The sequence below is a fragment of the Maylandia zebra genome, linkage group LG19, assembly GCF_041146795.1.
Source record: "Maylandia zebra isolate NMK-2024a linkage group LG19, Mzebra_GT3a, whole genome shotgun sequence".
NCBI lineage: Eukaryota > Metazoa > Chordata > Actinopteri > Cichliformes > Cichlidae > Maylandia > Maylandia zebra.
Genome location: NC_135185.1, coordinates 3,244,264 through 3,270,045, shown reverse-complemented (window position 1 = coordinate 3,270,045; position 25,782 = coordinate 3,244,264). Strand labels below are relative to the sequence as shown.

The 25,782-nt window shown below is 38.0% G+C and overlaps 1 long non-coding RNA gene across 7 annotated transcripts in view; it reads right to left on the bottom strand.

Annotated features, from left to right (window-relative positions):
* The window catches only part of LOC112436359 (uncharacterized), a 231,354-nt gene that overhangs the window by 7,115 nt on the left and 198,457 nt on the right, over positions 1 to 25,782 (bottom strand). For 2 of the 7 annotated variants that reach the window (XR_013094581.1, XR_013094583.1), the window contains exons 1-3: positions 2,282 to 2,543; positions 682 to 863; positions 94 to 556 (exon numbers count right to left, since the gene is read on the bottom strand). This is a non-coding gene — a long non-coding RNA (uncharacterized LOC112436359). Of the gene's footprint in view, positions 1 to 93; positions 557 to 681; positions 864 to 2,281; positions 2,544 to 2,593; positions 2,637 to 25,782 lie in introns of those variants that run through there. The other 5 variants (XR_013094585.1, XR_013094587.1, XR_013094584.1 and 2 more) reach the window with 5 other exon arrangements.

Sequence of the window (25,782 nt, the reverse complement as noted above, 5' to 3'; positions counted from 1 at the left end):
TATAGGGAAAAAACTTCTCTTTTTCATCCGTTTAATCAAACATTTGATGCCTCAGCTGTCTCAGTCCTATAGCGTTCTGCAACTACAACTAACCTGAAGCTTGGATTTGGCTGCAGGTGCCCCTGTACATCCTTCTCAGCAGCACACATGTGGGTACCATTTAATCACACTTCTTCCTGAGCTTTGCTTCATCACAAGACCAAAGGTGGCATCCCGTGTCAGTCTTATCATCATCCAGAAGAAACATTTGAAGAAACATCATGGAGAAGAAACATTTACGCGCCTCCTGGTTTTGTTTTCTGATCCTGCAAAAAGACTGAGGACAACAAAGCCCAGAGAACACGAGATACACAACATCCAACATTCAGACTCAACAGCCTCCATAAATGAAGAGCACCAGGTTGGTTCAGTTATAGTAGATATGAGCATACTTCACATTACTGGGTATGAATAATAATCAAGAGACAAACTTTAAAGATGCAGAGCATGATGTCCCACCATCAGACTGTAAACAAACATCCACCAGGCTTCTTTGCTGGCAAAATTGATGATTCTCCTATCAGGGATCAGTAACAGTATTAACCTGTGGTATAAGCAGCAGTCACTGAAATATTACTGTTTCAGATAAGAAATCTAGCACATAAAAGCCAGGGTGGGAGGGATCTCTGCAAACTGACTTACCTCTGCAAGTATGAAGCTCAACAAAAATCTGACTCTCCAGTCACAGACAAACAAAAAACTCCAGCTGGGAGATAGAAAACGCTGTCTGGGTCTTGCTGGATGTTGCTGGTCAGAGTCCACACATTAGCAGAGTGCTTCTTGGTCCCACTGACCCATATGGACACTGACTGTGGAGAACTGTTCTGGAAAACAGAAAAGAGAATTAAAATAACAAAAAGCCAAAGAGGATTTCCACAAAGACTCTCTTGGAATCAGCAATCAAAAAATCACTGGTTCATATTTCAATTAAATATGAACAGGTTCCTTAAATGTACGCATTTCAGATCTGATTTAATTTAATTTCCTTCACACAGCACATTCGTCCAGGCTGACAGGTAAACATAGAATTAATCTCAGGTAACATGACTCATAGTAGAGATTCAGTAAGAAAGATTGCAGGCTCTAATATTATTACCACACAATCCAAGGACACACCAACAGCTCAGATTTCTAGAACTATTTAAACAAATGTCTTCTGAATATTCAATTCATGTTCACAGTGGGAGGGTGGGGGGTGTCGTGGAATTTTTTAAATAAAGTCTGCAACACAGAAAGAGCTGTGATCAAGCTATTTATTACTGCGCACAGGAGAGCAAACACACATCAAACATTACAGTTCAGTCATGTCAGCTCTGCTACTTCAGCGTTATCAGCACCTGTAAAGGGAGTTGTTTTCTCAAACTGCTGAAGTAAGTTCATCTAGTTTTAGAAACTTTCATTGAACAGTCTATAACAGTGTCACAACTAAGCATATGCATAAGCACTTAAATGCTTTAAATGAGAATAACATAAAATTTCTATTACAGGAGCTAGAGCCTGTCCCAGTAGTCATAGGTAGAGCACACCTGGACAGGTCACCAGTCTGTCAGAGGACTAACACAGATGCAGCCTGACTCAATCCTAAATGTTCAGCACACAGAGACACAGAGGTGCCGTTTAAAGTTTAGTGTTAACTTGAGTCACTGATCATTTGCAGTATTACAGAGTCTGGCAGTCTTTGCATGATGTCCACGTCACTGTACGTTTCTAGCTGACTCTCAGGTGTGACAGGTGTGCCAGCAGGAAAGAGTAATAATAGCCTGCATCCTGAGGTTTTTCATGCAGGATTAAAGGAGCCAGGCTTTGTTCACACAGCTAGGATTGTATTTTACACTGACCCTGGGTCAGTATAAGTATCATACAGTTTAAACGAAGCACTGAAACTTGCACATATTTATTACAGATGCACTGAAGCTAATCGAGATATTTGCTGTCAATCTGTGGCTGCGATTAAACACTTTACTGGAAACTTTATTAACTAGTAACTTCGTCAGTCATGACAGAAGCTAATATTTCTGTGCTAACATCGTTTAAACAGTAACAGCTTTACTCCAATATAAGCTAACGTTTACACCGTAACTTTAAGCTAGCACCAATAAAGACGGTAAAACACGTAATAACATCTACAAATGCATCTTAAAGCTGTTATATTAGCACTCGGTGTATTACTAAGATAACCACATTAACATTATTGACACTCGCTGACTTTTTCTATAAATGCTGTCCGTTTAAATGGTATTACCTGTAAACACTGCTGTATCCACCGGATTGCAGCCAGAGTGGATTCTGGAGTCTTCCCACGCTCCTGTTAGTGATCCTCCATCTGGATGGATGATAACAACCTTCTGAACAATCTAGCAGGAGATGTTCCATATCTATGGGACTGATTTGTGCTAATAACGCCCATTGTATGGACTGATAACAGCCGAAGCGGGTGAATAAAGTCACCCAGTCGCTAGCTGTGCCATTACCCAGCATACACCAGCACAATATTAGGCACAGCACCACCATAGACATTTTCAGTGGTTTTGAATGCAGGACATGGTTATCTTACCTTGTAAAATGCATGACAATAAAACAGCTAACCACCATAAAATGGTATTGTGTGTGTATGTATGTCCATGTGTGTGTGTGTGAGAGAGAGAGAGAAAGAGAGAGAGAGAGAGAGGGGGGGGGGGGAGAGATCAAAGGCGTGCGTTTATGTTTTTTCTTGATCAAGAGTGTGCCTCCTCTCTCTTATTGGATGTATGGTATAGCATGTTTATTCAGGTGCACCTTTGAAGTCTATGAGAATACTTTGCAGCCTGGTCTGAGTGGTCATTTCTGCACAGACACAATGAAGCGTGCACTCAGTTTAGAGGAGGCTGTTGCTGCAGTTTTGCACTCTCCACAAGCAGTGGAGATACTTCTGACAGCGAAGAAGAATTTTTGCCAGGCACCGAGGAGCTTTGCAGCTCATGTGCGGAGGAGGAGAAGGAGAAGGAGAAGGAGGAAGAAGAGCAGGAGGAAGAGACAAGACTGGAGGATGGCCAGTGGAGATCTAAAAATGGAGAAATCATGTGGCAACCCACACTCGAAGAGGTCCTGCCATTTTTTCCTCCCCCCATTTTAACCCGAGGACCAACCCATTATGCAATTCAATTCGTATAGGATCAGCAGCCCTGTGAGCACTTTCCATCTTTTTTTTGCAGAGGACATTATGCAGCTAATCCTGCATTTCACCAACCTGCAGGGGCAACAGGTCAGTAAAAGACTGGAAGGACATAGATGAGGAGTTGCAGGCTTACATGGGGCTTGTGATGCTGGCTGGCCTGTACAGGTCTCAACATGAAACGACAACAACCCTGTGAAATGGGGAGACAGGGCTCTTCTGTTTCCTGCTACCAAGTCCAGGACTCTGGGAAGAGAGAGCCCCACATCATCCTGGATTATAACAAATGCAAAGGGGCTGTGGATCATCTGGACCAGGTAAGCACAATTATAAGTCATTTATTTGCCAAATTGTTTACCGTTTCTCATTGTTATAACTGATAAAGTCAGATAATGTGATTATAATAGTTTTGATATGAGATGATAGTTTTAGACTATGATAGTTTTGATAGTTACAGTAAGGAGGGGGGGGGGGGGGGGGGGGGGGGGGGGGGGGGTCCAGTTTGACGCAAGAAGAATCTCTTGCTTATGGCTGTATAAATCTGTTCATGTCACCTGATCATTTCTTTTTGTTTTGCAGGTTTGTGGCAACTACTCCTGCCGTAGGAGGACACGTAGGTGGCCCATGTGTCTGTTCTACCGCATGATCGAGGTAAGCTGCTATAATGCTTTCATTCAGACAGCTGTAACTTTTGATAGAAGACGCATATACACATATTTATGGCTTTATCTTATAAAGTTCGATATCCCCGTGTTGAGCAAACAGGTTTTCCAGCTGTTTGAGCTAAGATTTCCAAGTTATTCACATAATGAAAACCTATACTTTGTTTCGGTCGAGTTCCCCATTCAAATGCATGTAACAGTGAGAAACGCACTGTCTTGGCGAAAGAAAGCGTTTTTGTACAACTTCATATAAATAGCTGTAACTGTTGATAGAAGACTCGGATACACATGTTTATGGCTTTATCTTATAAAACTCAAGGTCCCTGTGCTGGCAAAACAGGTTTTGCAGCTGTTTGAGCTAAGATTTCCAAGTTATTCACATAATGAAAACCTATACTTTGTTTCGGTCGAGTTCCCCATTCAAATGCATGTAACAGTGAGAAACGCACTGTCTTAGCGAAAGAAAGCGTTTTTGTACAACTTCATATAAATAGCTGTAACTGTTGATAGAAGACTCGGATACACATGTTTATGGCTTTATCTTATAGAACTCAAGGTCCCCGTGCTGGCAAAATAGGTTTTGCAGCTGTTTGAGCTAAGATTTCCAAGTTATTCATATAATGAAAACCTATACTTTGTTTCGGTCGAGTTCCCCATTCAAATGCATGTAACAGTGAGAAACGCACTGTCTTGGCGAAAGAAAGCGTTTTTGTACAACTTCATATAAATAGCTGTAACTGTTGATAGAAGACTCGGATACACATGTTTATGGCTTTATCTTATAGAACTCAAGGTCCCCGTGCTGGCAAAACAGGTTTTGCAGCTGTTTGAGCTAAGATTTCCAAGTTATTCACATAATGAAAACCTATAATTTGTTCCGGTCGAGTTCCCCATTCAAATGCATGTAACAGTGAGAAACGCACTGTCTTGGCGAAAGAAAGCGTTTTTGTACAACTTCATATAAATAGCTGTAACTTTTGATAGAAGACTCGGATACACATGTTTATGGCTTTATCTTATAGAACTCAAGGTCCCCGTGCTGGCAAAATAGGTTTTGCAGCTGTTTGAGCTAAGATTTCCAAGTTATTCACATAATGAAAACCTATACTTTGTTTCGGTCGAGTTCCCCATTCAAATGCATGTAACAGTGAGAAACGCACTGTCTTGGCGAAAGAAAGCGTTTTTGTACAACTTCATATAAATAGCTGTAACTTTTGATAGAAGACTCGGATACACATGTTTATGGCTTTATCTTATAGAACTCAAGGTCCTCGTGCTGGGAAAACAGGTTTTGCAGCTGTTTGAGCTAAGATTTCCAAGTTATTCACATAATGAAAACCTATACTTTGTTTTGGGCGAGTTCCCCATTCAAATGCATGTAACAGTGAGAAACGCACTGTCTTGGCGAAAGAAAGCGTTTTTGTACAACTTCATATAAATAGCTGTAACTTTTGATAGAAGACTCGGATACACATGTTTATGGCTTCATCTTATAGAACTCAAGGTCCCCGTGCTGGCAAAACAGGTTTTGCAGCTGTTTGAGCTAAGATTTCCAAGTTATTCACATAATGAAAACCTATACTTTGTTTCGGTCGAGTTCCCCATTCAAATGCATGTAACAGTGAGAAACGCACTGTCTTGGCGAAAGAAAGCGTTTTTGTACAACTTCATATAAATAGCTGTAACTTTTGATAGAAGACTCGGATACACATGTTCATGGCTTTAACTAATAAATTCAAGGTCCCCGTGCTGGCAAAACAGGTTTTGCAGCTGTCTGAGCTAAGATTTCCAAGTTATTCACATAATGAAAACCTATACTTTGTTTCGGTCGAGTTCCCCATTCAAATGCATGTAACAGTGAGAAACGCACTGTCTTGGCGAAAGAAAGCATTTTTGTACAACTTCATATAAATAGCTGTAACTGTTGATAGAAGACTCGGATACACATGTTTATGGCTTTATCTTATAGAACTCAAGGTCCCCGTGCTGGCAAAACAGGTTTTGCAGCTGTTTGAGCTAAGATTTCCAAGTTATTCACATAATGAAAACCTATACTTTGTTTCGGTCGAGTTCCCCATTCAAATGCATGTAACAGTGAGAAACGCACTGTCTTGGCGAAAGAAAGCGTTTTTGTACAACTTCATATAAATAGCTGTAACTTTTGATAGAAGACTCGGATACACATGTTTATGGCTTTATCTTATAGAACCCAAGGTCCCCGTGCTGGTAAAACAGGTTTTGCAGCTGTGTGAGCTAAGATTTCCAAGTTATTCACATAATGAAAACCTATACTTTGTTTCGGTCGAGTTCTCATTCAAATGCATGTAACTGAGAAACGCACTGTCTTGGCGAAAGAAAGCGTTTTTGTACAACTTCATATAAATAGCTGTAACTGTTGATAGAAGACTCGGATACACATGTTTATGGCTTTATCTTATAGAACTCAAGGTCCCCGTGCTGGCAAAACAGGTTTTGCAGCTGTTTGAGCTAAGATTTCCAAGTTATTCACATAATGAAAACCTATAATTTGTTTCGGTCGAGTTCCCCATTCAAATGCATGTAACAGTGATAAACGCACTGTCTTGGCGAAAGAAAGCGTTTTTGTACAACTTCATATAAATAGCTGTAACTTTTGATAGAAGACTCGGATACACATGTTTATGGCTTTATCTTATAGAACTCAAAGGACCCCGTGCTGGGAAAACAGGTTTCGCAGCTGTTTGAGCTAAGATTTCCAAGTTATTCACATAATGAAAACCTATACTTTGTTTCGGTCGAGTTCCCCATTCAAATGCATGTAACAGTGAGAAACGCACTGTCTTGGCGAAAGAAAGCGTTTTTGTACAACTTCATATAAATAGCTGTAACTTTTGATAGAAGACTCGGATACACATGTTTATGGCTTTGTCTTATAGAACTCAAGGTCCCCGTGCTGGGAAAACAGGATTTGCAGCTGTTTGAGCTAAGATTTCCAAGTTATTCACATAATGAAAACCTATACTTTGTTTCGGTCGAGTTCCCCATTCAAATGCATGTAACAGTGAGAAACGCACTGTCTTGGCGAAAGAAAGCGTTTTTGTACAACTTCATATAAATAGCTGTAACTTTTGATAGAAGACTCGGATACACATGTTTATGGCTTTATCTTATAGAACTCAAGGTCCCCGTGCTGGCAAAATAGGTTTTGCAGCTGTTTGAGCTAAGATTTCCAAGTTATTCACATAATGAAAACCTATACTTTGTTTCGGGCGAGTTCACCATTCAAATGCATGTAACAGTGAGAAACGCACTGTTTTGGCGAAAGAAAGCGTTTTTGTACAACTTCATATAAATAGCTGTAACTGTTGATAGAAGACTCGGATACACATGTTTATGGCTTTATCTTATAGAACTCAAGGTCCCAGTGCTGGCAAAACAGGACAGTGCGTTTCTCACTGTTACATGCATTTGAATGGGGAACTCGACCAAAACTAAGTATAGGTTTTCATTATGTGAATAACTTGGAAATCTTAGCTCAAACAACTGTGAAACCTGTTTTCCCAGCACGAGGACCTTGAGTTCTATAAGATACAGCCATAAACATGTGTATCTGAGTCTTCTATCAAAAGTTACAGCTATTTATATGAAGTTGTACAAAAACGCTTTCTTTCGCCAAGAAAGTGCGTTTCTCACTGTTACATGCATTTGAATGGGGAACTTGACCGAAACAAAGTATAGGTTTTCATTATGTGAATAACTTGGAAATCTTAGCTCAAACGGCTGCAAAACCTGTTTGCCCAGCACGGGGATATTGAGTTCTATAAGATAAAGCCATAAACATGTGTTTCTGAGTCTTCTATCAAAAGTTACAGCTATTTATATGAAGTTGTACAAAAACGCTTTCTTTCGCCAAGACAGTGCGTTTCTCACTGTTACATGCATTTGAATGGGGAACTCGACCGAAACTAAGTATAGGTTTTCATTATGTGAATAACTTGGAAATCTTAGCTCAAACAACTGTGAAACCTGTTTTCCCAGCACTGGGACCTTGAGTTCTATAAGATAAAGCCATAAACATGTGTATCCGAGTCTTCTATCAAAAGTTACAGCTATTTATATGAAGTTGTATGAAGTTGTATGAAGTTGTACAAAAACAGCTGCAAAACCTGTTTTCCCAGCACGAGGACCTTGAGTTCTAAAAGATAAAGCCATAAACATGTGTATCCGAGTCTTCTATCAAAAGTTACAGCGATCTATATGAAGTTGTACAAAAACGCTTTCTTTCACCAAGAGAGTGCGTTTCTCACTGTTACATGCATTTGAATGGGGAACTCGACCAAAACAAAGTATAGGTTTTCATTATGTGAATAATTTTAAAATCTTAGCGCAAACGGCTGCAAAGACATGTTTGCCCAGCACGGGGACCTTGAGTTCTATAAGATAAAGCCATAAACATGTTTGTCTGAGTCTTCTATCAAAAGTTACAGCTATTTATATGAAGCTGTACAAAAACCCTTTCTTTCGCCAAGACAGTGCGTTTCTCACTGTTACATGCATTTGAATGGGGAACTCGACCGAAACTAAGTATAGGTTTTCATTATGTGAATAACTTGGAAATCTTAGCTCACACAGCTGCAAATCCTGTTTTCCCAGCACGGGGACCTTGAGTTCTATAAGATAAAGCCATAAACATGTTTGTCTGAGTCTTCTATCAAAAGTTACAGCTATTTATATGAAGTTGTACAAAAACGCTTTATTTTGCCAAGACAATGCGTTTCTCACTGTTACATTCATTTGAATGGGGAACTCACCGAAACAAAGTATAGGTTTTCATTATGTGTATAACTTGAAAATCTTAGCTCAAACAGCTGCAAATCCTGTTTTCCCAGCACGGGGACCTTGAGTTCTATAAGATAAAGCCATAAACATGTGTATCTGAGTCTTCTATCAAAAGTTACAGCTATTTATATGAAGTTGTACAAAAACGCTTTCTTTCGCCAAGACAGTGCGTTTCTCACTGTTACATGCATTTGAATGGGGAACTCGACCGAAACAAAGTATAGGTTTTCATTATGTGTATAACTTGGAAATCTTAGCTCAAACAGCTGCAAATCCTGTTTTCCCAGCACGGGAACCTTGAGTTCTATAAGATAAAGCCATAAACATGTTTGTCTGAGTCTTCTATCAAAAGTTACAGCTATTTATATGAAGTTGTACAAAAACGCTTTATTTCGCCAAGACAATGCGTTTCTCACTGTTACATGCATTTGAATGGGGAACTCGACCGAAACAAAGTATAGGTTTTCATTATGTGAATAACTTGGAAATCTTAGCTCAAACAGCTGCAAATCCTGTTTTCCCAGCACGGGGACCTTGAGTTCTATAAGATAAAGCCATAAACATGTTTGTCTGAGTCTTCTATCAAAAGTTACAGCTATTTATATGAAGTTGTACAAAAACGCTTTATTTCGCCAAGACAATGCGTTTCTCACTGTTACATGCATTTGAATGGGGAACTCACCGAAACAAAGTATAGGTTTTCATTATGTGTATAACTTGGAAATCTTAGCACAAACAGCTGCAAATCCTGTTTTCCCACCTCGGGGACCTTGAGTTCTATAAGATAAAGCCATAAACATGTTTGTCTGAGTCTTCTATCAAAAGTTACAGCTATTTATATGAAGTTGTACAAAAACGCTTTCTTTCGCCAAGACAGTGCGTTTCTCACTGTTACATGCATTTGAATGGGGAACTCGACCGAAACAAAGTATAGGTTTTCATTATGTGAATAACTTGGAAATCTTAGCTCAAACAGCTGCAAATCCTGTTTTCCCAGCACGGGGACCTTGAGTTCTATAAGATAAAGCCATAAACATGTGTATCCGAGTCTTCTATCAAAAGTTACAGCTATTTATATGAAGTTGTACAAAAACGCTTTATTTTGCCAAGACAATGCGTTTCTCACTGTTACATGCATTTGAATGGGGAACTCACCGAAACTAAGTATAGGTTTTCATTATGTGAATAACTTGGAAATCTTAGCTCAAACAGCTACAAAACCTGTTTTCCCAGCACGGAGACCTTGAGTTCTATAAGATAAAGCCATAAACATGTTTGTCTGAGTCTTCTATCAAAAGTTACAGCTATTTATATGAAGTTGTACAAAAACGCTTTATTTCGCCAAGACAATGCGTTTCTCACTGTTACATGCATTTGAATGGGGAACTCGACCGAAACAAAGTATAGGTTTTCATTATGTGAATAACTTGGAAATCTTAGCTCAAACAGCTGCAAATCCTGTTTTCCCAGCACGGGGACCTTGAGTTCTATAAGATAAAGCCATAAACATGTTTGTCTGAGTCTTCTATCAAAAGTTACAGCTATTTATATGAAGTTGTACAAAAACGCTTTATTTCGCCAAGACAATGCGTTTCTCACTGTTACATGCATTTGAATGGGGAACTCGACCGAAACAAAGTATAGGTTTTCATTATGTGAATAACTTGGAAATCTTAGCTCAAACAGCTGCAAATCCTGTTTTCCCAGCACGGGGACCTTGAGTTCTATAAGATAAAGCCATAAACATGTTTGTCTGAGTCTTCTATCAAAAGTTACAGCTATTTATATGAAGTTGTACAAAAACGCTTTCTTTCGCCAAGACAGAGCGTTTCTCACTGTTACATGCATTTGAATGGGGAACTCGACCGAAACAAAGTATAGGTTTTCATTATGTGAATAACTTGGAAATCTTAGCTCAAACAGCTGCAAATCCTGTTTTCCCAGCACGGGGACCTTGAGTTCTATAAGATAAAGCCATAAACATGTTTGTCTGAGTCTTCTATCAAAAGTTACAGCTATTTATATGAAGTTGTACAAAAACGCTTTCTTTCGCCAAGACAGTGCGTTTCTCACTGTTACATGCATTTGAATGGGGAACTCGACCGAAACAAAGTATAGGTTTTCATTATGTGAATAACTTGGAAATCTTAGCTCAAACAGCTGCAAATCCTGTTTTCCCAGCACGGGGACCTTGAGTTCTATAAGATAAAGCCATAAACATGTGTATCCGAGTCTTCTATCAAAAGTTACAGCTGTTTATATGAAGTTGTACAAAAACGCTTTATTTTGCCAAGACAATGCGTTTCTCACTGTTACATTCATTTGAATGGGGAACTCACCGAAACAAAGTATAGGTTTTCATTATGTGTATAACTTGAAAATCTTAGCTCAAACAGCTGCAAATCCTGTTTTCCCAGCACGGGGACCTTGAGTTCTATAAGATAAAGCCATAAACATGTGTATCTGAGTCTTCTATCAAAAGTTACAGCTATTTATATGAAGTTGTACAAAAACGCTTTATTTCGCCAAGACAATGCGTTTCTCACTGTTACATGCATTTGAATGGGGAACTCGACCGAAACAAAGTATAGGTTTTCATTATGTGAATAACTTGGAAATCTTAGCTCAAACAGCTGCAAATCCTGTTTTCCCAGCACGGGGACCTTGAGTTCTATAAGATAAAGCCATAAACATGTTTGTCTGAGTCTTCTATCAAAAGTTACAGCTATTTATATGAAGTTGTACAAAAACGCTTTATTTTGCCAAGACAATGCGTTTCTCACTGTTACATGCATTTGAATGGGGAACTCACCGAAACAAAGTATAGGTTTTCATTATGTGTATAACTTGGAAATCTTAGCACAAACAGCTGCAAATCCTGTTTTCCCACCTCGGGGACCTTGAGTTCTATAAGATAAAGCCATAAACATGTTTGTCTGAGTCTTCTATCAAAAGTTACAGCTATTTATATGAAGTTGTACAAAAACGCTTTATTTCGCCAAGACAATGCGTTTCTCACTGTTACATGCATTTGAATGGGGAACTCACCGAAACAAAGTATAGGTTTTCATTATGTGTATAACTTGGAAATCTTAGCACAAACAGCTGCAAATCCTGTTTTCCCACCTCGGGGACCTTGAGTTCTATAAGATAAAGCCATAAACATGTTTGTCTGAGTCTTCTATCAAAAGTTACAGCTATTTATATGAAGTTGTACAAAAACGCTTTATTTCGCCAAGACAATGCGTTTCTCACTGTTACATGCATTTGAATGGGGAACTCACCGAAACAAAGTATAGGTTTTCATTATGTGAATAACTTGAAAATCTTAGCTCAAACAGCTACAAAACCTGTTTTCCCAGCACGGGGACCTTGAGTTCTATAAGATAAAGCCATAAACATGTTTGTCTGAGTCTTCTATCAAAAGTTACAGCTATTTATATGAAGTTGTACAAAAACGCTTTATTTCGCCAAGACAATGCGTTTCTCACTGTTACATGCATTTGAATGGGGAACTCGACCGAAACAAAGTATAGGTTTTCATTATGTGAATAACTTGGAAATCTTAGCTCAAACAGCTGCAAATCCTGTTTTCCCAGCACGGGGACCTTGAGTTCTATAAGATAAAGCCATAAACATGTTTGTCTGAGTCTTCTATCAAAAGTTACAGCTATTTATATGAAGTTGTACAAAAACGCTTTATTTTGCCAAGACAATGCGTTTCTCACTGTTACATGCATTTGAATGGGGAACTCACCGAAACAAAGTATAGGTTTTCATTATGTGAATAACTTGGAAATCTTAGCTCAAACAGCTGCAAATCCTGTTTTCCCAGCACGGGGACCTTGAGTTCTATAAGATAAAGCCATAAACATGTTTGTCTGAGTCTTCTATCAAAAGTTACAGCTATTTATATGAAGTTGTACAAAAACGCTTTCTTTCGCCAAGACAGTGCGTTTCTCACTGTTACATGCATTTGAATGGGGAACTCGACCGAAACAAAGTATAGGTTTTCATTATGTGAATAACTTGGAAATCTTAGCTCAAACAGCTGCAAATCCTGTTTTCCCAGCACGGGGACCTTGAGTTCTATAAGATAAAGCCATAAACATGTGTATCCGAGTCTTCTATCAAAAGTTACAGCTATTTATATGAAGTTGTACAAAAACGCTTTATTTTGCCAAGACAATGCGTTTCTCACTGTTACATGCATTTGAATGGGGAACTCACCGAAACAAAGTATAGGTTTTCATTATGTGTATAACTTGAAAATCTTAGCTCAAACAGCTGCAAATCCTGTTTTCCCAGCACGGGGACCTTGAGTTCTATAAGATAAAGCCATAAACATGTGTATCTGAGTCTTCTATCAAAAGTTACAGCTATTTATATGAAGTTGTACAAAAACGCTTTCTTTCGCCAAGACAGTGCGTTTCTCACTGTTACATGCATTTGAATGGGGAACTCGACCGAAACAAAGTATAGGTTTTCATTATGTGAATAACTTGGAAATCTTAGCTCAAACAGCTGCAAATCCTGTTTTCCCAGCACGGGGACCTTGAGTTCTATAAGATAAAGCCATAAACATGTGTATCCGAGTCTTCTATCAAAAGTTACAGCTATTTATATGAAGTTGTACAAAAACGCTTTATTTTGCCAAGACAATGCGTTTCTCACTGTTACATGCATTTGAATGGGGAACTCACCGAAACAAAGTATAGGTTTTCATTATGTGAATAACTTGAAAATCTTAGCTCAAACAGCTACAAAACCTGTTTTCCCAGCACGGAGACCTTGAGTTCTATAAGATAAAGCCATAAACATGTTTGTCTGAGTCTTCTATCAAAAGTTACAGCTATTTATATGAAGTTGTACAAAAACGCTTTCTTTTGCCAAGACAGTGCGTTTCTCACTGTTACATGCATTTGAATGGGGAACTCACCGAAACAAAGTATAGGTTTTCATTATGTGAATAACTTGAAAATCTTAGCTCAAACAGCTACAAAACCTGTTTTCCCAGCACGGGGACCTTGAGTTCTATAAGATAAAGCCATAAACATGTTTGTCTGAGTCTTCTATCAAAAGTTACAGCTATTTATATGAAGTTGTACAAAAACGCTTTATTTCGCCAAGACAATGCGTTTCTCACTGTTACATGCATTTGAATGGGGAACTCGACCGAAACAAAGTATAGGTTTTCATTATGTGAATAACTTGGAAATCTTAGCTCAAACAGCTGCAAATCCTGTTTTCCCAGCACGGGGACCTTGAGTTCTATAAGATAAAGCCATAAACATGTGTATCTGAGTCTTCTATCAAAAGTTACAGCTATTTATATGAAGTTGTACAAAAACGCTTTATTTTGCCAAGACAATGCGTTTCTCACTGTTACATGCATTTGAATGGGGAACTCACCGAAACAAAGTATAGGTTTTCATTATGTGTATAACTTGAAAATCTTAGCTCAAACAGCTGCAAATCCTGTTTTCCCAGCACGGGGACCTTGAGTTCTATAAGATAAAGCCATAAACATGTGTATCTGAGTCTTCTATCAAAAGTTACAGCTATTTATATGAAGTTGTACAAAAACGCTTTCTTTCGCCAAGACAGTGCGTTTCTCACTGTTACATGCATTTGAATGGGGAACTCGACCGAAACAAAGTATAGGTTTTCATTATGTGTATAACTTGGAAATCTTAGCTCAAACAGCTGCAAATCCTGTTTTCCCAGCACGGGAACCTTGAGTTCTATAAGATAAAGCCATAAACATGTGTATCCGAGTCTTCTATCAAAAGTTACAGCTATTTATATGAAGTTGTACAAAAACGCTTTCTTTCGCCAAGACAGTGCATTTCTCACTGTTACATGCATTTGAATGGGGAACTCGACCGAAACAAAGTATAGGTTTTCATTATGTGTATAACTTGGAAATCTTAGCTCAAACAGCTGCAAATCCTGTTTTCCCAGCACGGGGACCTTGAGTTCTATAAGATAAAGCCATAAACATGTTTGTCTGAGTCTTCTATCAAAAGTTACAGCTATTTATATGAAGTTGTACAAAAACGCTTTATTTTGCCAAGACAATGCGTTTCTCACTGTTACATGCATTTGAATGGGGAACTCACCGAAACAAAGTATAGGTTTTCATTATGTGTATAACTTGAAAATCTTAGCTCAAACAGCTGCAAATCCTGTTTTCCCAGCACGGGGACCTTGAGTTCTATAAGATAAAGCCATAAACATGTGTATCTGAGTCTTCTATCAAAAGTTACAGCTATTTATATGAAGTTGTACAAAAACGCTTTCTTTCGCCAAGACAGTGCGTTTCTCACTGTTACATGCATTTGAATGGGGAACTCGACCGAAACAAAGTATAGGTTTTCATTATGTGAATAACTTGGAAATCTTAGCTCAAACAGCTGCAAATCCTGTTTTCCCAGCACGGGGACCTTGAGTTCTATAAGATAAAGCCATAAACATGTGTATCCGAGTCTTCTATCAAAAGTTACAGCTATTTATATGAAGTTGTACAAAAACGCTTTATTTTGCCAAGACAATGCGTTTCTCACTGTTACATGCATTTGAATGGGGAACTCACCGAAACAAAGTATAGGTTTTCATTATGTGAATAACTTGAAAATCTTAGCTCAAACAGCTACAAAACCTGTTTTCCCAGCACGGAGACCTTGAGTTCTATAAGATAAAGCCATAAACATGTTTGTCTGAGTCTTCTATCAAAAGTTACAGCTATTTATATGAAGTTGTACAAAAACGCTTTATTTTGCCAAGACAATGCGTTTCTCACTGTTACATGCATTTGAATGGGGAACTCACCGAAACAAAGTATAGGTTTTCATTATGTGTATAACTTGAAAATCTTAGCTCAAACAGCTGCAAATCCTGTTTTCCCAGCACGGGGACCTTGAGTTCTATAAGATAAAGCCATAAACATGTGTATCTGAGTCTTCTATCAAAAGTTACAGCTATTTATATGAAGTTGTACAAAAACGCTTTCTTTCGCCAAGACAGTGCGTTTCTCACTGTTACATGCATTTGAATGGGGAACTCGACCGAAACAAAGTATAGGTTTTCATTATGTGTATAACTTGGAAATCTTAGCTCAAACAGCTGCAAATCCTGTTTTCCCAGCACGGGGACCTTGAGTTCTATAAGATAAAGCCATAAACATGTTTGTCTGAGTCTTCTATCAAAAGTTACAGCTATTTATATGAAGTTGTACAAAAACGCTTTATTTCGCCAAGACAATGCGTTTCTCACTGTTATATGCATTTGAATGGGGAACTCACCGAAACAAAGTATAGGTTTTCATTATGTGTATAACTTGAAAATCTTAGCTCAAACAGCTGCAAATCCTGTTTTCCCAGCACGGGGACCTTGAGTTCTATAAGATAAAGCCATAAACATGTGTATCTGAGTCTTCTATCAAAAGTTACAGCTATTTATATGAAGTTGTACAAAAACGCTTTCTTTCGCCAAGACAGTGCGTTTCTCACTGTTACATGCATTTGAATGGGGAACTCGACCGAAACAAAGTATAGGTTTTCATTATGTGTATAACTTGGAAATCTTAGCTCAAACAGCTGCAAATCCTGTTTTCCCAGCACGGGAACCTTGAGTTCTATAAGATAAAGCCATAAACATGTGTATCCGAGTCTTCTATCAAAAGTTACAGCTATTTATATGAAGTTGTACAAAAACGCTTTCTTTCGCCAAGACAGTGCGTTTCTCACTGTTACATGCATTTGAATGGGGAACTCGACCGAAACAAAGTATAGGTTTTCATTATGTGTATAACTTGGAAATCTTAGCTCAAACAGCTGCAAATCCTGTTTTCCCAGCACGGGGACCTTGAGTTCTATAAGATAAAGCCATAAACATGTTTGTCTGAGTCTTCTATCAAAAGTTACAGCTATTTATATGAAGTTGTACAAAAACGCTTTCTTTCGCCAAGACAGTGCGTTTCTCACTGTTACATGCATTTGAATGGGGAACTCGACCGAAACAAAGTATAGGTTTTCATTATGTGAATAACTTGGAAATCTTAGCTCAAACAGCTGCAAATCCTGTTTTCCCAGCACGGGGACCTTGAGTTCTATAAGATAAAGCCATAAACATGTGTATCTGAGTCTTCTATCAAAAGTTACAGCTATTTATATGAAGTTGTACAAAAACGCTTTATTTTGCCAAGACAATGCGTTTCTCACTGTTACATGCATTTGAATGGGGAACTCACCGAAACAAAGTATAGGTTTTCATTATGTGTATAACTTGAAAATCTTAGCTCAAACAGCTGCAAATCCTGTTTTCCCAGCACGGGGACCTTGAGTTCTATAAGATAAAGCCATAAACATGTGTATCTGAGTCTTCTATCAAAAGTTACAGCTATTTATATGAAGTTGTACAAAAACGCTTTCTTTCGCCAAGACAGTGCGTTTCTCACTGTTACATGCATTTGAATGGGGAACTCGACCGAAACAAAGTATAGGTTTTCATTATGTGTATAACTTGGAAATCTTAGCTCAAACAGCTGCAAATCCTGTTTTCCCAGCACGGGGACCTTGAGTTCTATAAGATAAAGCCATAAACATGTTTGTCTGAGTCTTCTATCAAAAGTTACAGCTATTTATATGAAGTTGTACAAAAACGCTTTATTTCGCCAAGACAATGCGTTTCTCACTGTTATATGCATTTGAATGGGGAACTCACCGAAACAAAGTATAGGTTTTCATTATGTGTATAACTTGGAAATCTTAGCTCAAACAGCTGCAAATCCTGTTTTCCCAGCACGGGAACCTTGAGTTCTATAAGATAAAGCCATAAACATGTGTATCCGAGTCTTCTATCAAAAGTTACAGCTATTTATATGAAGTTGTACAAAAACGCTTTATTTCGCCAAGACAATGCGTTTCTCACTGTTACATGCATTTGAATGGGGAACTCGACCGAAACAAAGTATAGGTTTTCATTATGTGTATAACTTGAAAATCTTAGCTCAAACAGCTGCAAAACCTGTTTTCCCAGCACGGGGACCTTGAGTTCTATAAGATAAAGCCATAAACATGTTTGTCTGAGTCTTCTATCAAAAGTTACAGCTATTTATATGAAGTTGTACAAAAACGCTTTCTTTCGCCAAGACAGTGCGTTTCTCACTGTTACATGCATTTGAATGGGGAACTCGACCGAAACAAAGTATAGGTTTTCATTATGTGAATAACTTGGAAATCTTAGCTCAAACAGCTACAAAACCTGTTTTCCCAGCACGGGGACCTTGAGTTCTATAAGATAAAGCCATAAACATGTTTGTCTGAGTCTTCTATCAAAAGTTACAGCTATTTATATGAAGTTGTACAAAAACGCTTTCTTTCGCCAAGACAGTGCGTTTCTCACTGTTACATGCATTTGAATGGGGAACTCGACCGAAACAAAGTATAGGTTTTCATTATGTGAATAACTTGGAAATCTTAGCTCAAACAGCTGCAAATCCTGTTTTCCCAGCACGGGGACCTTGAGTTCTATAAGATAAAGCCATAAACATGTTTGTCTGAGTCTTCTATCAAAAGTTACAGCTATTTATATGAAGTTGTACAAAAACGCTTTCTTTCGCCAAGACAGTGCGTTTCTCACTGTTACATGCATTTGAATGGGGAACTCGACCGAAACAAAGTATAGGTTTTCATTATGTGTATAACTTGGAAATCTTAGCTCAAACAGCTGCAAATCCTGTTTTCCCAGCACGGGGACCTTGAGTTCTATAAGATAAAGCCATAAACATGTTTGTCTGAGTCTTCTATCAAAAGTTACAGCTATTTATATGAAGTTGTACAAAAACGCTTTATTTCGCCAAGACAATGCGTTTCTCACTGTTATATGCATTTGAATGGGGAACTCACCGAAACAAAGTATAGGTTTTCATTATGTGTATAACTTGGAAATCTTAGCTCAAACAGCTGCAAATCCTGTTTTCCCAGCACGGGAACCTTGAGTTCTATAAGATAAAGCCATAAACATGTGTATCCGAGTCTTCTATCAAAAGTTACAGCTATTTATATGAAGTTGTACAAAAACGCTTTATTTCGCCAAGACAATGCGTTTCTCACTGTTACATGCATTTGAATGGGGAACTCGACCGAAACAAAGTATAGGTTTTCATTATGTGTATAACTTGAAAATCTTAGCTCAAACAGCTGCAAAACCTGTTTTCCCAGCACGGGGACCTTGAGTTCTATAAGATAAAGCCATAAACATGTTTGTCTGAGTCTTCTATCAAAAGTTACAGCTATTTATATGAAGTTGTACAAAAACGCTTTCTTTCGCCAAGACAGTGCGTTTCTCACTGTTACATGCATTTGAATGGGGAACTCGACCGAAACAAAGTATAGGTTTTCATTATGTGAATAACTTGGAAATCTTAGCTCAAACAGCTACAAAACCTGTTTTCCCAGCACGGGGACCTTGAGTTCTATAAGATAAAGCCATAAACATGTTTGTCTGAGTCTTCTATCAAAAGTTACAGCTATTTATATGAAGTTGTACAAAAACGCTTTCTTTCGCCAAGACAGTGCGTTTCTCACTGTTACATGCATTTGAATGGGGAACTCGACCGAAACAAAGTATAGGTTTTCATTATGTGAATAACTTGGAAATCTTAGCTCAAACAGCTGCAAATCCTGTTTTCCCAGCACGGGGACCTTGAGTTCTATAAGATAAAGCCATAAACATGTTTGTCTGAGTCTTCTATCAAAAGTTACAGCTATTTATATGAAGTTGTACAAAAACGCTTTATTTTGCCAAGACAGTGCGTTTCTCACTGTTACATGCATTTGAATGGGGAACTCGACCGAAACAAAGTATAGGTTTTCATTATGTGAATAACTTGGAAATCTTAGCTCAAACAGCTACAAATCCTGTTTTCCCAGCACGGGGACCTTGAGTTCTATAAGATAAAGCCATAAACATGTTTGTCTGAGTCTTCTATCAAAAGTTACAGCTATTTATATGAAGTTGTACAAAAATGCTTTCTTTCGCCAAGACAATGCGTTTCTCACTGTTACATGCATTTGAATGGGGAACTCGACCGAAACAAAGTATAGGTTTTCATTATGTGAATAACTTGGAAATCTTAGCTCAAACAGCTACAAAACCTGTTTTCCCAGCACGGGGACCTTGAGTTCTATAAGATAAAGCCATAAACATGTTTGTCTGAGTCTTCTATCAAAAGTTACAGCTATTTATATGAAGTTGTACAAAAACGCTTTATTTTGCCAAGACAATGCGTTTCTCACTGTTACATGCATTTGAATGGGGAACTCGACCGAAACAAAGTATAGGTTTTCATTATGTGTATAACTTGAAAATCTTAGCTCAAACAGCTGCAAATCCTGTTTTCCCAGCACGGGGACCTTGAGTTCTATAAGATAAAGCCATAAACATGTTTGTCTGAGTCTTCTATCAAAAGTTACAGCTATTTATATGAAGTTGTACAAAAACGCTTTCTTTCGCCAAGACAGTGCGTTTCTCACTGTTACATGCATTTGAATGGGGAACTCGACCGAAACAAAGTATAGGTTTTCATTATGTGAATAACTTGGAAATCTTAGCTCAAACAGCTACAAAACCTGTTTTCCCAGCACGGGGACCTTGAGTTCTATAAGATAAAGCCATAAACATGTTTGTCTGAGTCTTCTATCAAAAGTTACAGCTATTTATATGAAGTTGTACAAAAACGCTTTATTTTGCCAAGACAATGCGTTTCTCACTGTTACATGCATTTGAATGGGGAACTCGACCGAAACAAAGTATAGGTTTTCATTATGTGTATAACTTGGAAATCTTAGCTCAAACAGCTGCAAATCCTGTTTTCCCAGCACGGGGACCTTGAGTTCTATAAGATAAAGCCATAAACATGTTTGTCTGAGTCTTCTATCAAAAGTTACAGCTATTTATATGAAGTTGTACAAAATGCTTTATTTCGCCAAGACAATGCGTTTCTCACTGTTACATGCATTTGAATGGGGAACTCGACCGAAACAAAGTATAGGTTTTCATTATGTGAATAACTTGGAAATCTTAGCTCAAACAGCTACAAAACCTGTTTTCCCAGCACGGGGACCTTGAGTTCTATAAGATAAAGCCATAAACATGTTTGTCTGAGTCTTCTATCAAAAGTTACAGCTATTTATATGAAGTTGTACAAAAACGCTTTCTTTCGCCAAGACAGTGCGTTTCTCACTGTTACATGCATTTGAATGGGGAACTCGACCGAAACAAAGTATAGGTTTTCATTATGTGAATAACTTGGACATCTTAGCTCAAACAGCTGCAAATCCTGTTTTCCCAGCACGGGGACCTTGAGTTCTATAAGATAAAGCCATAAACATGTTTGTCTGAGTCTTCTATCAAAAGTTACAGCTATTTATATGAAGTTGTACAAAAACGCTTTATTTTGCCAAGACAATGCGTTTCTCACTGTTACATGCATTTGAATGGGGAACTCACCGAAACAAAGTATAGGTTTTCATTATGTGAATAACTTGAAAATCTTAGCTCAAACAGCTACAAAACCTGTTTTCCCAGCACGGAGACCTTGAGTTCTATAAGATAAAGCCATAAACATGTTTGTCTGAGTCTTCTATCAAAAGTTACAGCTATTTATATGAAGTTGTACAAAAACGCTTTATTTCGCCAAGACAATGCGTTTCTCACTGTTACATGCATTTGAATGGGGAACTCGACCGAAACAAAGTATAGGTTTTCATTATGTGAATAACTTGGAAATCTTAGCTCAAACAGCTACAAAACCTGTTTTCCCAGCACGGGGACCTTGAGTTCTATAAGATAAAGCCATAAACATGTTTGTCTGAGTCTTCTATCAAAAGTTACAGCTATTTATATGAAGTTGTACAAAAACGCTTTCTTTCGCCAAGACAATGCGTTTCTCACTGTTACATGCATTTGAATGGGGAACTCGACCGAAACAAAGTATAGGTTTTCATTATGTGAATAACTTGGAAATCTTAGCTCAAACAGCTACAAATCCTGTTTTCCCAGCACGGGGACCTTGAGTTCTATAAGATAAAGCCATAAACATGTTTGTCTGAGTCTTCTATCAAAAGTTACAGCTATTTATATGAAGTTGTACAAAAACGCTTTCTTTCGCCAAGACAATGCGTTTCTCACTGTTACATGCATTTGAATGGGGAACTCGACCGAAACAAAGTATAGGTTTTCATTATGTGAATAACTTGGAAATCTTAGCTCAAACAGCTGCAAATCCTGTTTTCCCAGCACGGGGACCTTGAGTTCTATAAGATAAAGCCATAAACATGTGTATCCGAGTCTTCTATCAAAAGTTACAGCTATTTATATGAAGTTGTACAAAAACGCTTTATTTCGCCAAGACAATGCGTTTCTCACTGTTACATGCATTTGAATGGGGAACTCGACCGAAACAAAGTATAGGTTTTCATTATGTGTATAACTTGAAAATCTTAGCTCAAACAGCTGCAAAACCTGTTTTCCCAGCACGGGGACCTTGAGTTCTATAAGATAAAGCCATAAACATGTTTGTCTGAGTCTTCTATCAAAAGTTACAGCTATTTATATGAAGTTGTACAAAAACGCTTTATTTCGCCAAGACAGTGCGTTTCTCACTGTTACATGCATTTGAATGGGGAACTCGACCGAAACAAAGTATAGGTTTTCATTATGTGAATAACTTGGAAATCTTAGCTCAAACAGCTGCAAATCCTTTTTTCCCAACACGGGAACCTTGAGTTCTATAAGATAAAGCCATAAACATGTTTGTCTGAGTCTTCTATCAAAAGTTACAGCTATTTATATGAAGTTGTACAAAAACGCTTTCTTTCGCCAAGACAGTGCGTTTCTCACTGTTACATGCATTTGAATGGGGAACTCGACCGAAACAAAGTATAGGTTTTCATTATGTGAATAACTTGGAAATCTTAGCTCAAACAGCTACAAATCCTGTTTTCCCAGCACGGGGACCTTGAGTTCTATAAGATAAAGCCATAAACATGTTTGTCTGAGTCTTCTATCAAAAGTTACAGCTATTTATATGAAGTTGTACAAAAACGCTTTCTTTCGCCAAGACAATGCGTTTCTCACTGTTACATGCATTTGAATGGGGAACTCGACCGAAACAAAGTATAGGTTTTCATTATGTGAATAACTTGGAAATCTTAGCTCAAACAGCTACAAAACCTGTTTTCCCAGCACGGGGACCTTGAGTTCTATAAGATAAAGCCATAAACATGTTTGTCTGAGTCTTCTATCAAAAGTTACAGCTATTTATATGAAGTTGTACAAAAACGCTTTATTTTGCCAAGACAATGCGTTTCTCACTGTTACATGCATTTGAATGGGGAACTCGACCGAAACAAAGTATAGGTTTTCATTATGTGAATAACTTGGAAATCTTAGCTCAAACAGCTGCAAATCCTGTTTTCCCAGCACGGGGACCTTGAGTTCTATAAGATAAAGCCATAAACATGTGTATCCGAGTCTTCTATCAAAAGTTACAGCTATTTATATGAAGTTGTACAAAAACGCTTTATTTCGCCAAGACAATGCGTTTCTCACTGTTACATGCATTTGAATGGGGAACTCGACCGAAACAAAGTATAGGTTTTCATTATGTGTATAACTTGAAAATCTTAGCTCAAACAGCTGCAAAACCTGTTTTCCCAGCACGGGGACCTTGAGTTCTATAAGATAAAGCCATAAACATGTTTGTCTGAGTCTTCTATCAAAAGTTACAGCTATTTATATGAAGTTGTACAAAAACGCTTTATTTCGCCAAGACAGTGCGTTTCTCACTGTTACATGCATTTGAATGGGGAACTCGACCGAAACAAAGTATAGGTTTTCATTATGTGAATAACTTGGAAATCTTAGCTCAAACAGCTGCAAATCCTTTTTTCCCAACACGGGAACCTTGAGTTCTATAAGATAAAGCCATAAACATGTTTGTCTGAGTCTTCTATCAAAAGTTACAGCTATTTATATGAAGTTGTACAAAAACGCTTTCTTTCGCCAAGACAGTGCGTTTCTCACTGTTACATGCATTTGAATGGGGAACTCGACCGAAACAAAGTATAGGTTTTCATTATGTGAATAACTTGGAAATCTTAGCTCAAACAGCTACAAATCCTGTTTTCCCAGCACGGGGACCTTGAGTTCTATAAGATAAAGCCATAAACATGTTTGTTTGAGTCTTCTATCAAAAGTTACAGCTATTTATATGAAGTTGTACAAAAACGCTTTCTTTCGCCAAGACAATGCGTTTCTCACTGTTACATGCATTTGAATGGGGAACTCGACCGAAACAAAGTATAGGTTTTCATTATGTGAATAACTTGGAAATCTTAGCTCAAACAGCTACAAATCCTGTTTTCCCAGCACGGGGACCTTGAGTTCTATAAGATAAAGCCATAAACATGTTTGTCTGAGTCTTCTATCAAAAGTTACAGCTATTTATATGAAGTTGTACAAAAACGCTTTCTTTCGCCAAGACAATGCGTTTCTCACTGTTACATGCATTTGAATGGGGAACTCGACCGAAACAAAGTATAGGTTTTCATTATGTGAATAACTTGGAAATCTTAGCTCAAACAGCTACAAAACCTGTTTTCCCAGCACGGGGACCTTGAGTTCTATAAGATAAAGCCATAAACATGTTTGTCTGAGTCTTCTATCAAAAGTTACAGCTATTTATATGAAGTTGTACAAAAACGCTTTATTTTGCCAAGACAATGCGTTTCTCACTGTTACATGCATTTGAATGGGGAACTCGACCGAAACAAAGTATAGGTTTTCATTATGTGTATAACTTGAAAATCTTAGCTCAAACAGCTGCAAATCCTGTTTTCCCAGCACGGGGACCTTGAGTTCTATAAGATAAAGCCATAAACATGTTTGTCTGAGTCTTCTATCAAAAGTTACAGCTATTTATATGAAGTTGTACAAAAACGCTTTCTTTCGCCAAGACAGTGCGTTTCTCACTGTTACATGCATTTGAATGGGGAACTCGACCGAAACAAAGTATAGGTTTTCATTATGTGAATAACTTGGAAATCTTAGCTCAAACAGCTGCAAATCCTGTTTTCCCAGCACGGGGACCTTGAGTTCTATAAGATAAAGCCATAAACATGTTTGTCTGAGTCTTCTATCAAAAGTTACAGCTATTTATATGAAGTTGTACAAAAACGCTTTATTTTGCCAAGACAATGCGTTTCTCACTGTTACATGCATTTGACTGGGGAACTCGACCGAAACAAAGTATAGGTTTTCATTATGTGTATAACTTGAAAATCTTAGCTCAAACAGCTGCAAATCCTGTTTTCCCAGCACGGGGACCTTGAGTTCTATAAGATAAAGCCATAAACATGTTTGTCTGAGTCTTCTATCAAAAGTTACAGCTATTTATATGAAGTTGTACAAAAACGCTTTATTTCGCCAAGACAATGCGTTTCTCACTGTTACATGCATTTGAATGGGGAACTCGACCGAAACAAAGTATAGGTTTTCATTATGTGAATAACTTGGAAATCTTAGCTCAAACAGCTACAAAACCTGTTTTCCCAGCACGGGGACCTTGAGTTCTATAAGATAAAGCCATAAACATGTTTGTCTGAGTCTTCTATCAAAAGTTACAGCTATTTATATGAAGTTGTACAAAAACGCTTTATTTTGCCAAGACAATGCGTTTCTCACTGTTACATGCATTTGAATGGGGAACTCGACCGAAACAAAGTATAGGTTTTCATTATGTGTATAACTTGGAAATCTTAGCTCAAACAGCTGCAAATCCTGTTTTCCCAGCACGGGGACCTTGAGTTCTATAAGATAAAGCCATAAACATGTTTGTCTGAGTCTTCTATCAAAAGTTACAGCTATTTATATGAAGTTGTACAAAATGCTTTATTTCGCCAAGACAATGCGTTTCTCACTGTTACATGCATTTGAATGGGGAACTCGACCGAAACAAAGTATAGGTTTTCATTATGTGAATAACTTGGAAATCTTAGCTCAAACAGCTACAAAACCTGTTTTCCCAGCACGGGGACCTTGAGTTCT